Here is a 12,974-nt window from a genome sequence, read left to right on the forward strand (position 1 = left end):
TGTTTCCAGAATCCCCATATCTCTCGTCAGTGTACCCATATCTGTCTCCAGTAGCCTTAACAGATCTGTCTCCATTGGTCTCAGCAGATCTGTCTCCAGAGACCCCACCAGATCTGTTTCCAGAATCCCCATATCTCTCGTCAGTGTAACAAGATCTGTCTCCAGTAGCCTTAGCAGATCTGTCTCCATTGGTCTCAGCAGATCTGTCTCCAGAGTCCCCACCAGATCTGTTTCCAGAATCCCCATATCTCTCGTCAGTGTACCCAAGCTGGCCGATCATCACCGCTGTCACTGTCACTAGTCCCGTCGCTTTCCTCAGCTGCACGCTCACGCATGCGACGTTCGAGTTCCCGTTGAGAAAACACAGATTCGTAAGCATAGACCGTCGGTCCTTTCGACACATCCATCATGAGGTATGAACGTTCAACAAAGTTTCACAATCTCAAAAATAGCTGCGGGTACCAAAACTAAATTAAAACTAAAGTAACACGACGTAAGCTAGATAGAAGAATTGACGAGTACGCGATATGTTGTACGAATATGAGATGCAGGATAGGAAAACGCACGCATATGCATATGCAGTGAAAATATCGATAGCGATAACGTAAACTAGGGTTTGCAACTATAGACTAACTCTTCGGCGAAACTATGTTCCTGCTTGTGATCAATTTGAGAAGTAAAAATATGTTGCGTTAAGTTTACATCAAATTTTATATTTAAATGTCAATTAATCATACAAAAAAAATATATATTACCTTGCAATATTTATTTGATTGGTATTAAACTCACAAATACCATCATTATTGATTTAATAAATCAACAATACATGGAGTATATTGATGACGATTGACCAATTAGAGACGGATACTGTCTTCTCCGCACAGACGTCACACCCCCCGCAACGATGAGCGGCATTTTCTAAACAATGGCTCCGTCAAGAGATGCATATTTGCCCACTCAAGGCTCTCAAATTGTCAGATTTTTCTCTCTTTAGAAAAATCATACATGGATGTACCCTAGGCCAATGTGGGAAGTCATTAACACCCAATCAAGTGGGCAGAATTCATGTTTTGGGTTTATTTCCCCTTTAAGCCCATGCATCATTTATCTGGCTTTCGAGATAATTCGGCATAAGCACAAGATTTTACCAGGTAATAATCACATATTAATTATCATTTTTTAATGTATGAAAACCGATATTTTCTGTAAGAAGTACACATACCTGACTTATTCCCTCGACTGTGGTCTAAAACGATGCCTCCTCGCGGAAGTGTTATTGGCACATGACTTCCGATAGATGGCAGCATACACAAAAAAATTAGTGAGAGTGTTTCACTTTCCCCCGCGTTCCACTTTACCCCGGGTTCCCCCACGTCATTACACATCATTCCAACGTAATTTCCATATAAACCATATAGGGCCCATAAGCAGCCCAGATCACAATATCATATGGGCCCCAGATGCGTTATGTGGGAATAATAAGGGACTGATTTTACATGGCCCAGATGGGCTACTTTTTTATACACACATCTTGGATGAAAATGTTCTGTCATCCTCTTTAAAACTTATTGAAATTATTCTAAATCTACAAAGTAAGAAAATACAATTTTTACTGCTTCATATCAACATCAAATATACGTATCTAATCTAACATGAGCTGCACAATAATTGAATGGTTTGGCGCACATTTAGTTTTAGCTTATTATTTTGCAATCAAAATACATTGTAGTTGCATATCAGATTTTAATCATGTTAAAACAAAAATATGACTACAATTGGTTTTTGCTATAAAGAGCACTATATTATAGTATAACAAACTCTTGTTATAGCGAAGTCATTCTGACAAGTTAAGAAAAAAAGAGTTCTGCGCATTTTTTTTTCCTACAACCCTGATATGACAAATGTAATTTCTTGGGTCCCAAGAAGTTTGTTACGAGTCTACTGCAGAAGTACACTGGAACATATCTGATACAGCCATTCACTTGATTTGTTTCACAAAATACATGCAAGACTTCAGAATTGAAGGTAAAACATAAGAATCTTCTTACATGTGTCATCCCTTTATATCAGGAATCTGTGAAAATAAACTACACTGTATTGCCATACAGTTGACTTTGCTGAAGTCAAATAGGACTGAATTTTTTACTTAAGGGCAATTCCACGGTAACTGACGTTACGCGTAAGGATTTTCATGAAATTGTTTATGTTGTAGTTTTGTGAATGAAAGCACTTGGGGCTTGTAATTAGCATTGATGAATGAGTTCATGAGAATGAAGAAATAGGTGGAAAGTTTTTCTCTCAAACTGCATTTCTTATCACATAGCAAGTGAAAATGTGTCGGTAACTGACGTTACGGAAAAAGGACATGGGAAATTATGGTGTAGATTTAAATGGAAATATCTCATGTCCCTGACTTATAAACTTTATGTGTTTTATATGGCAATATACCTAGGTTCTTAGGAACAGGTGTGCAAAATAATGTGCACTTTAGATATTTCCTTTTAGCACCATGCCAATTTCAGTGAAGGCATGACGGTAACTGACGTTACGTAACTGACGTTACGCTTACATTTGCCATAGGGTTTACACATGGAAAATCATGATTAGGAATAGTTTTGTGATATTTTGTAATTCTGACCTTTCAGAGTGATTTGTTTGATATGGAATCATACCTTGGTTCATCAATTACAAATACCCAAATGAAATGAAACATTAGTCCATTTTCTTTGTGTTTAATGAAAACTTAAAGGAAACATGTCAGTAACTGACGTTACATAACTGACGTTACACATACTTTTGCTATGGGGTTTACAAAGAACTAATTTATTTAACAGGTTATTATGCTGCTGCAGTATACCAGTAACAATCCCAGGCATTTACTAAGCAACAAATCAAAACAAAATCTAAAGACACAAATGGGGTGGGGCCCTTAGAGGGCAAGCTCCCCCCCCCCCCCCACCCATGCCATAGCGCAGTTGAGCAAAAATAATGTAAATGCACCAGAGAATATTTCTTGACATTTGTCTTAAGATTGAATGCTTATTCAACAGTTATGATTACACAGATCCATTTAGATTCAGCAGTTCCAAGTATGAATATTGACATAACTAAGGTTTTTGTTTTTGTTTTTTTGTTTGTTTGTTTGTTTGTTTTTTAATGAACAGGAAAGTTTCTATCTAGAGTACCCCACCCATAATGCCCTGCAGTACTACACAGAACACAGATATTTTTGTGTGTGAAAAAAAAAAAAATATCTTTCAGGTCATGGGGAAAAACATATACAAATAAAAATATTCATATATATGTATGAAATCTACTGTGTTATATTCTTTCTTCTATTCTTTATTTTACTCCTTCTCCCTCAAGGCATTGTTAGGGCCACAAATAAAATGATCTCCATTATCAATAATGATTTCAATGAATAGTGTTACACTTTTAATATTTTTTCTGTGAAGAAGAAGCATGCTTTTTTGGTCAAAAGGGCATTATTTGTTTATTCCTTGCTTGAAGGAATGTAATTACTTTTCTTTTCCTTTTCACTGGTATATAAAGGCTTGCAAATACATCCCAGATACCAAGAAATAGGACTTTGCAATGAAAGAATTCTAAGATCAATATAAACGAATCTTCCTGTTCATAATTATCATGTATTACAAAAATGTCCCTGCATTAATGAAATAAAGTAATCAACAAATATGAACAGTTTTCTATTTTACCCTAGAATCACCTCTCACTTTGAGCAATATTAGTGTTAAACGTTGAGCAACATCAGTGTTAGTTTCAAACAGTAATGACAGTACATGCCTTATGTCAGGCCTGCTTATGTACCATTTCAAGATGTGCCATATTAACTAAACCAAACATTTAAGTGCAAGTGAAGAAATATACCTCTTCCTGCATTTGCCTTGAGGCAGAAACTTCACTAAGCTTCCAGAAAAAAAGAAAAATGCTAGCAAAAGTAGTCATTAGTAAAGATTATAAAACTGTTGGTATACAGCTGTACACAAGCTTTTTAATAGAAAAAGGTGGTTACCATGCAACCACATCATTGATTAGGCCTACAAATTTGGTAGCTTTATCATCCCGTAGGACTGTGAATGTACTGTATAGTAATTTGAGTGCATTATATATTGCATGTAGTAAACCTAAACTTCTAGATGATCTAACCTTAAACTTGTGCTGAACCGAAAATCAAAAGCTCAAGCCCCCTCCACCAAAAAAAAAATATGATAAATAAATAGATTTAAGATAAAATGAACCAAAAAAAAAAATTATCCATGGACATACAGTGTACCATGGTGATGACATCATTCCCTATCAAAGGGATTGCTGCTCTTTGTTGATAACCTTTGACTTCCCATACAGATGTATTGAAATGGCCTAAAGTGAAAAAAAATTGCCTAAGTTACAATTACTGTCATGGTAACTGACGTTACATACTGGTATATGACGTTTCGGTAACTGACGTTACACATTTTGATGTGTTCATTTGACTCTCCAGTATGCCAAGTATCCTTATTTTCTGGTATTGAAAGGAAGGCATATGGGCATACATTAGAAATCCTAAGTTATATCATACAGCTCACTTTCTTTGATGAATAAAGTTAAAAATTCCTTGTTTTTGGTAACTGACGTTACATCTATCATTGTCAAACTAATTAAAAGTTTTTATAAAATTCTTTAAAGCAACCAGCTTTTTCTTTCTATCATGTGGTAAAAGACTTGTCTGGTAACTGCATACATATAAAAGATTGTTGTTTAGAGTACTAGTAAAGTGGATATACAGAGGGTAAATTATGTGACAATACACTCTTTCTTACCATTGAGTTATAGGTATATTTTGGCAGCCATTTTGAAAATCAAAATGGCCGCTTTTATTGAAAAACATAATGATTCTTAAAACTTCAACTCAAGTATTGTCTGAAAATGTATGGTGTTTGAAACAAATATCATTTTGAATTTTCGGCATCTGTGTCCTACATACCGTGGAATTGCCCTTAAGTAGGTTAGAATAGTGCAAAATTCAAAGTAAATGGATTTGCATATTCAAAGCCCTTAAACTGATGCAATTCTTTTTTATGCCTCCGCCAACGAAGTGGCCGGAGGCATTATGTTTTCGGGTCGTCCGTCCGTCCGTACGTCCGTACGTCCGTCCGTCCCGTTTTGTTTTTGTCGATATCTCAAGAACCGTGTGGTGGTTTTGCATCAAACTTGGTATGAGGGTATATCCTTGGGGGATGATACTTTGTGTGGATTTTAGGGTCACAGGGTCAAAGGTCAAAGGTCACAGGTTATTTTGTGAAAAAAAATTGAAATTTCATGTTTTTCTCCATATCTCGCAAATGGTTCAAGGTATCTTCATGGAACTTAGTATATATGCTTGTACCGATGGGCAGTGATTATCTAGGGAAGTTGGGGGTCATGGGTCAAAGGTCAGGGGTCAAAGGTCAAGGTCAACTCCTCAAAATATAACTACTTTCCTTATATTTATGCAGTGCCTGAAGGATTTTTTAAAAACTTGATGTATGCATGTATAACCCAATATATATTCTGTGGGAAGTTTCTTGCCAAAAGGTCAAAGGTCAAAGGTCAAGTGAAAGTGCTAAATTGCACTTTTTCCTCCATATCTCAAAAATAACTCAAGGTATTGTCATGAAACTTACATATTTATGCATGTTCTACCTAACAGTGATTCTCTTTGGAACTGTGGGGTCAAAGGTCAAAGGCCAGGTTTCGATAATACTATTTTACCATTTGATACTGAAATTATACTTTTTCTCAATACCTTGAAAATTACTCAATGCATAAACTTGTAAAAGGGTCAAAAGTCAAGTGAAAATCATCAGTTCCCCCAAATACCTGCACTCTGACGTTTTAATCATTCATCCAGTTGAACCTAGTTCTAGGAAAGTGAACATTCAGCACATTTGTGGCAAACCTGTCATTTTAATATTTTGCCAATTGTGTGAAACTGTCATCACACATTGTCAAGACATTGTGCTATAGACCTATTAGGAGAACCATGTATTATGGCGGAGGCATACACCAGTCGCCGTAGCGACATTTCTAGTTACTTTATAATTACAGGTCCGGCATAATAAAGTTTGACTGTACATGTCTTTACTATGACAGAAGATACTACATGTATGTTTTTGAAATGCCTTTGGTCAGTCTATGTTGAATTCACCGTAGAGTTGTCCTTTTAAAAATATGTAGATGTGTGCAGAGTAACACAAAAAGGGTACTTTAACACGTTGAGGACGAGTCCCAAGTATACTCGGGCAAGCATCTATGGGAAGTGCGTGTTGTAGCAAAATCAAACCGTCCTCAACGGGTTAACAAAATCACTAATTACAACTTCGTCTGCAAAGGCTGAGGAGATGTGTTCATATCCCTGTTAGAATGCATCAGTTGATGTCTCCACAAAAAAGGGCTATTTTCAAAGAGTAACAACTTCTTACCTCATTTCTATTATAAAGATGTTCAGACATTTGGTTTTCTCCATCTTCCTGTGCAATAGCACATCTCAAGGGTTGATTGTCCTTTAACTATTAAGTGTTTCATGTCAAACATACATGGTACATACATCTCTGTTATAGACAAGTTATCAATGAACCAACTGCTTTCGTGCACACTTTCAGATTCAGCTGTCTCTTGGTGAAATCGATTACATGTACGTAGCATATTAAATACTAACATGTACGATATACTAAATACATCTGGCATTGCCATTCAGCTGAGATTCTTATCACACACACCTTTCTCATAAGAAATGTCTGAGGTTGTTGATTTTTTTTTTTCACACACATACCGCTTTCAAAAAAATGCCCGAGGATTTTTGGCAAGGATTTTAAGTGAATACACATTGTAACAGAGAAAGGAAAAATAGAATATGCTAAACTCTGTATAGGTATCCCTCCTCCAAGTAACTCTTGGTTCTGCCATGACATACACCACTAAAACATATTAATTACGTGTACACATTTCTTACTCAACCAAATCAAGTTGGATTCCCTCTTCAACTTGAAGTCTAGTTATCCATAATGGGTTGAAAACACATGTACCTAGTGTGTTTGTGTCTCAGTATCCTCCACCTGCGCTGCCGGTGGCGGCGTGACGGAATTTCTTGCCTTTCGTTCACCGTTCCTGTCCGTAGCGTTGGTGAACCAGCGACCACTCACCGCTGCTATGTCGTGGTCCGATGCATCTGTCATCCCTTTGTTGGCTCTTACGCCCCCCTGCAATTACAGATTGGAATAATCGGTGAAAGAGCCATGATACCACCATCCTTTACCCTAAAGGAGCCGGAGGGGAGTGGAATCCCACAAACATTCCTCGTGATGATCCCCCCCCCCCCCCCAAAAAAAAAAAAAAAAGTAAACAAACAAAACAGAACAAAACAGAAAAATAAATCGCACCATGAGCTTATCATTCGAGTCTAGCAAAACTTTTGACACCTCTCTCATAAGAATAGGACGCACCGTCCCATCTGGGCTTGCCCACTAGGAAACCATCAAACCAAACACGCATGGCCCCCATATAATCCCAATATTGGGCCCATCTGTGTTACACTTGGTGGGTTCTTGATAGGCATACCCTTTTGTATCCCACCTGGACCTGCCCACCAAGATACCATCAAAACCAACACACATGGCTCACACATATTTTCAATGTGAGGCCCATATGACAGAGACTATTTAGGTTTGGGGTGGGCAAGCCCATGTTTAACCCATCTAAGCTTGCCCACCTGGAAACCACTGAAACTAACACGCATTAGACCCACATCAGTCTAATGTGGGACCCATAATTCGGTGGGTTCTTGAAGAGCTTGCCCAGATATATCCCATCTGGGCTTGCCCACTAGGAAACCATCAAACCATACACACTTCATGAAGCTCGCTCACCTCTCTCTTCAAGTCATCACTTTCACTCTTCATTTTCTGTACTTTTTCATCCCTCCTTTTGAGCTTTTTGTTGATGTTTCTTGTATCTGCTTTCTGTAGTTTGTCCTTGCATTTGCCGAGTTTTTCTTCGAGTCTTGTAAGTTCTTGCACTTTCTAAGAGTATTATTTCTTGTAATTGTCCAGTTCATGAAGTGTTGAGTTGAAGTTGGCTGTCAGATTCCTGATGTTTGTTATGGCATCATTGCACTTCAGTTCTAAGTCATTCATGGCTGATGATAATTGGAGAATTTCTTCTTTACTCTGTATTTTGTGTGTTTCAAGCTTTTTTTCGAGTTCATCTCTGGAGGCTTCACTTTCTGCTAGTCTTCTCTTCAGTCCTCTTGTCTCTGTTTTCGCTTTGGAAAGCTCAGTCCAAAGTTTCTGCTTCCTAGGGGTGTCTGGCATCTTGACAGTCCTGCTCCGAAGAAGTGTAAACTCTTTCTCTTCCAAACTTGAGAGCTGATTTACTCTGGCTTCACCCTTAACATTCCTTTTGATCTTACTGTATCGTGCTCTTAAATCACTGATGTATTTCTTTACATTAGCCTCACTTACAGTTTCATCACTTAAAGCAATCAACGTGCGTGCAATTGCACGATCTGACATATGTAGGTCATGACTTAAGTACTTGTACATTTCTAATACCAATCCATTCTTAAGATGATTGACTCTGGGAAGCTCCTCTGTTCCATACAGGAAGTAATACCTCTTGAGACCTGCAGCAGTGGCAAACGGTCCAATATCTGGAAGAAAAAACAGGGGTTTTTTTTGCTCTTAAAAGTGGAACATAAATATGCTTTTATCAATAAAGTGAAGTCTAGCTGGAAGTAACAAAAATAAAAGAAGTCAATTTAAGGTGCCATGAGTACTTTATATCACTTTACAGAGCGAGTAATAGCACGCAAAAATGAAGGTAATGAACTTGAAATTTTAACATACATAAACCACAATTGCATTTGGTAGTACATAGTGTATAAATGACCACTACACAATACTTCACTTTGATTTTGAGAAGCTTTGGTGTTGAATGTCTGACATCATGATAGACAAGTACTTGGGTACAAACATTCTTTAACCTGACATAACCCAAGCATTTGAAGATATGATACATACAAGAATAGAGACATTTTAATCGTGTAAGCCTGTTGTATACAAAATTTACAAATCCCCTGGCTCAGAACATCTAAATCATGTCTTTTAAAGAACTTTGAGACTAATTCGAATTTGTACAATATTCCATATTTAGATGTCAATATCAAGACATGAGATTCATTATATGATACAGAAACATTTAATCAGCATCAAAAAAAATTCAAGCTCACGAAGGTTCAATCAAGACAAGTGCATTTACAAGATTGATACTTACCAGTGCGGGCAGAGAAACATTTCTCGACGTATCCCTTTTCCTTGGAAGAAGTACGTCATCCTTGCTCTCTCTCTTTCCTTCTGGTTTGCACAACGGGAGCATTGCGTGTTCTTGGAGTTGTCTGCGTTTGCACTGATTTGTACCAACACCACGAGGTCTTTCTGGTCTCCACTCAGTTCCATCACGTTCAGGCGAAATCCAATCACGTCTTCTGAGTTAAACAATGTCATACACTTCCTGCTACACTCGCACGTACACGTACATGTACATGTAGTTTCTTCAAAATCGGGTAACTCGTCACTCGCATGCTGCAAGTCAGGAGGGGGTCTTGGGTCCGTCGTTTCTTCAACTTCTTGAAGGCTTTCCATTATCCACATCACTGTACATCCCTTCCTCACTGAGAGTCATGGTTCTTTCTTGATCATCACTCTCCTTCTCTGAGTCGTCTGTTTCGTCAGTGCGAACTGCACTGCAAAAGTGATCCGTGATGACATCTCGCCACGCTCCTCGCCAGCGCTTCCCCGTAGATTGGACTCAGACAGATGCTCAAAAGCAGCAATAACATGCCGCTCGCGATTCCCGCCGCAATTTTTGACACAATTGCAACGGGATCCGTGGAACAAAGATTAAAACAAATGCAAACACCTGAAAGAAGGAATTTCACTTTGTGCGTGCAACCAAATCCGATTTGCAATGGTGGATTATCCATAAAGCTCTCTTTGAATGTTGCTCATCAAATCTTGCGGTGTACATGTAAGTTGCTGCAATCTGTATTGGCAATCAATACGTAATTATGCAGTACGCATGCATTGTCTGTGCAATTCAAGTATCCATACATAAGTCAAACATACAAACACATGTGCTCCTGGGCGCTGTCTCTGCCGATGGCTTTCTTCCAGTTAATTTGCATTCCCTTACATATGACAGGACTATCTCGTCGACTGAACCCAGATATAAAATCTGGAGCAGTTCCCAAGACTTGTGATGGTCTGCAGCTGATTTTGCATACTTTTGTGCATTTTCAGAACAAAAGCCCATGCATCTAGCTAGATCCTTGGCAAACACATCCCAGATCAGTTTGAAAAATTATCTGATCGTATTGATTTCAAAATGGCCATGGCCAATCTTATGATTCGAAGGATGTATGGTATGTCTGTTTCTCAGGTTTCAGCAAATTCTGTATGGTCCCTGCAATGCAAGATGTACTTTTTTCTTTCATAGATTGCTTTGTGGCAAATTTGGTACGTGTAAGTGTCTTTAAGGACCTTCTGTGCTATTGTGAAGGGTAGCCCATCACAGGTAATGGCTACCCATTCACGTTGCCCATTTCCACAGTACTTGGAAATTTTCACTTGACTTCCGATATCAAGGAAAACTGTAATGATACTGGAATGAGAATTCGGGTTCACAAATATAGGCTCTCTGGCACGGACTTTTACACTGCCTGTGTTAGCCCTTTTCCCAGGCTCAGTATCGAGGTACGAAAATGTAATTTCACAGAACGATTTTTTTTCCTTTGGCTTGTTTGGTGGCGGAGAATACGATGGACCAGGCTCAGGAACAGTGGGCACGGCATTCAAACTTGATCCACACGAAACGCACACTCTCTTTGTCTTCAGGTTAGTTGTTCCACAAGCCCAACACAATTTCCAGCCTTTTCTTTGCACATTCGATGCGACCTCATCGTCTACATGGTCCTGCCATTTTTCGTCTTTAAACACTTGTTGGGAAGCCATAATAGCCATTCTTTCTGGAATTAGACAGTACAGTTGTTTGTAATGTGTCGAATCCACAGCTTTATTAAAACTTCTTTCATTGTCTAATATCTCTCCAACTGCCTTAGTAAGATTATCATCTGTCTGCTATTTTCCCACTTTCAGATCTTCCTGGCACTGTAAATGTCCATCAGGTTGTACTTCGGCAAAACAAACACTTGTAATAACACTAGATTTTACCTTATTAACTGATCGAATATGGTAAGTTTTACCTATGACTTGATCATTGTCAAATGCGACAATAACATCTCCAACAGGTGGGGGCAAAGGGTCTGCAGCCTGTGACTTCAGCCAGTTGGTGACATACGTGTGACTTCCTGCTGGTGATGATGAAGCATTGGTGTTTCAAATAAGTTTACTCCTTGCAACAGAGTATGACACAAGATTTTCTGACAAAGATAGAGGAAGAACTGCTTTCTTGTTCTGGAGATGATAAATGTGTTCAATTGCTTTAGCAAGGTCCACTTGTCTACCATTGTCAACTGTATGCTTACGGTCTGACAGGCCTTTCAGAAACGCAGTTACGACTGGGTTCCTGGAATTGTTCCACTTCTTCACATCTAAATCACATAATTCTCCAACGCTGTTGGCAGGAAGTTGTTTTATGTCATTTTTCACTGCATTACGTTGACTTTGACCTAAAAACTGGGCGACTTCAGCCAATTCTTCGGTGTTAAATGCTTTTAACTGTTCCAATACAGAGAGTACAGTGCTTTGTGTAGAAGTGCTAGAAATGACTTTGCCAGTTATACACACTGTGTCTGTTGTACTCCCAGATGTGGTACCTACTACTACTACTAGATTCAGTTCTTTTGCTACTAGTTGATGGGCCGGCAGTCTGAGAGTTGTCACTCTCACTTGTGCTTGCACTGTCACAACGAGACTGAAAAATATCCTTTGCAGACTTTGCATATCAGAAAAAACGCTGTAATGCATGATATCAGAGTAGTTAATGACACTCTTTGGTATCATTAAGTTTTCCATTAACTTCCATATTTAATCACACACTCAGAATACCGATTTGTAATTAACTCTGTGATTAAGTCCTCTTAGAAGTGCACGCGCATCAATATGCTCAAGCGCGCAAGACTTTCCCACCAAAACACTTGTTGTCGTGGTAGTTAATAGACCCCCTACTTAATAAGCTCTCAGAATACCAATTCGGTAATCAAGTGCTAATCAGACACTTAATAAGCCCTCAGAATACGGCCCCAGATAGGGACCTACTTATGTACAATGTATGTGAGACATTATTTGGTTATACGAAAATAGCCTTTATGACCAAAATAACTGTTATATTTTGGAGCAGAAACAGCCACAGAAATTCCACTTTCCGTCTCTTCTTGCAATGATGGCTATAGCTGGACTAGTGCATTTCCTTCGCAGGTGAATAATGTACTGCATGAGTGCAACGGTCACTTGCCACCTGCTGTGCAGTCCCGCACTTGTACACACGTGTTGTGCACAGGTAATTAACTGCTTGATAGTGATGAAGTAAAGTTGTAAAGTGATCATGAGGTCTTAAACTACATTTAAACTGCAAATTTGACCAGATTTCTGTCGCATACACACACAACATACTACGTGGGGATCTAGGTAAACAATAATGTCCCTCCACGCACAGCACCGTGCTGGGTAAGGCACCACCCCCATTGTAACGTGTCGACTAGCCAAGCATCACACACGCATTCACCAACACGAGTGTTCGATGCGAACCCAGTGCACAACAACTGTTCATACAGGAGTGTACTATGTGTGTTAGCGGTCGTTGGTACACACATACACACACACACGCACGCACACATACAATGTACGATACGAAGTGACGCACATACAAAGTTGTATATTTTCGTTAGACAACTGGCAAATAAGACTATTCGGAAAATGACT

General features: G+C 38.7%; 1 pseudogene; it reads right to left on the minus strand.

Annotated features, from left to right (window-relative positions):
- Window positions 1–10,008: 10,008 nt before the first annotated feature.
- Window positions 10,009–11,996, minus strand: LOC140246366 (uncharacterized; annotated as a pseudogene).
- Between the last annotated feature and the right edge of the window lie 978 nt (window positions 11,997–12,974).

Source organism: Diadema setosum, chromosome 2, assembly GCF_964275005.1.
Source record: "Diadema setosum chromosome 2, eeDiaSeto1, whole genome shotgun sequence".
Lineage (NCBI taxonomy): Eukaryota > Metazoa > Echinodermata > Echinoidea > Diadematoida > Diadematidae > Diadema > Diadema setosum.